Source organism: Grammomys surdaster, unplaced genomic scaffold (genome assembly GCF_004785775.1).
Source record: "Grammomys surdaster isolate TR1022 unplaced genomic scaffold, NIH_TR_1.0 126768, whole genome shotgun sequence".
NCBI lineage: Eukaryota > Metazoa > Chordata > Mammalia > Rodentia > Muridae > Grammomys > Grammomys surdaster.
The window spans coordinates 3159-4321 of NW_021621555.1; the positions used below are offsets into that span (position 1 = coordinate 3159).

At 53.4% G+C, this 1163-nt stretch overlaps 1 non-coding gene across 1 annotated transcript; it reads left to right on the forward strand.

Annotated features, from left to right (window-relative positions):
* The first annotated feature begins 227 nt into the window (after positions 1-227).
* Trnag-gcc lies at positions 228-298 on the forward strand. Its single transcript has one exon. It is a non-coding gene; the product is annotated as a tRNA-Gly (tRNA).
* Positions 299-1163: the final 865 nt, after the last annotated feature.

Here is a 1163-nt window from a genome sequence, read left to right on the forward strand (position 1 = left end):
CCATCCATCCATCCTTTTATCTACCCACACATCCATCCATCCATCGATCCATCATCCAAACGTGCATCCATGCATCCATCCATGCATCCATCCGTCCATCCATGCATGCATCCATGCACCATCCATCATTTTGGGTCCAGGGTCTGTCGAGGAAAGCCGAGGTAGAGGCTCTTGAGAGTGCCAGGAAGCAGAGACTGTGTGATCCTCCGGTGACTACAGCGATCAGTGCATGGGTGGTTCAGTGGTAGAATTCTCGCCTGCCACGCGGGAGGCCCGGGTTCGATTCCCGGCCCATGCAGAGTACAGTCCCTTTTGGCCCCAGCGCCCCCTTCCCACAGCCTCACACTCCTACACACACACACACACACACGGACACGGACACACTCCACTCCTCCAGTGCCCACGCACTCTCCCTCTCACACAGGCAGCGCTCCTCACTCACCAACCCACCGAAGCTCACCTTCAAACCACTTGACACACTCAGCCTACCCGCTCCCTCTACTCACTCCACTCCAGCACCAACACACACACACCTTATTAGGACCTTATTATTCTTTCTCTCCTTCTTTCTTCCTTCCTTCCTTTCTTTCTTCTTCTCTTTCTTTCTTCCTCTCTTTCTTTCTTCCTCTCTTTCTTTGTCTTATGTAAGTACACTGTCACTGTTTCAGATACACCAGAAGAGGGCAATGGATTCTATTACACATGGTTGTGAGCCACCATGTGGTTGCTGGCAATTAAACTCAGGACCTCTGGAAGAGCAGTCTGTGCGCTTAACCGCTCAGCCATCTTAACCAGACACCACCATCACCTACAGGCTCCGTCCCTACAGGGCTGGATAGACCGCTTCCTCCTCTGGGATCTGGACCTGGGGAAACTCCACCACTCCCATCTGGGTCTTCATCCTGCCAGAGCCCAACCTCACATCTGAGCACCCGGGCCATCAGACCTCACTTGGGCCTTTCGGTCCACTCCCCCCGCCCCTGCTGAGTGGGTGCACTTCCTAGACTATGCCACTGCATTCCCTCGCTTGGATACATACATACGCTAAACAGGGAAGGAGAGAGACACATTAGACATAGACAACCGCACACATGCCTTTGGGTGTGCTGACTCAACGAGAGAGAGAGAGAGAGAGAGAGAGAGAGAGAGAGAGAGAGAGAGAG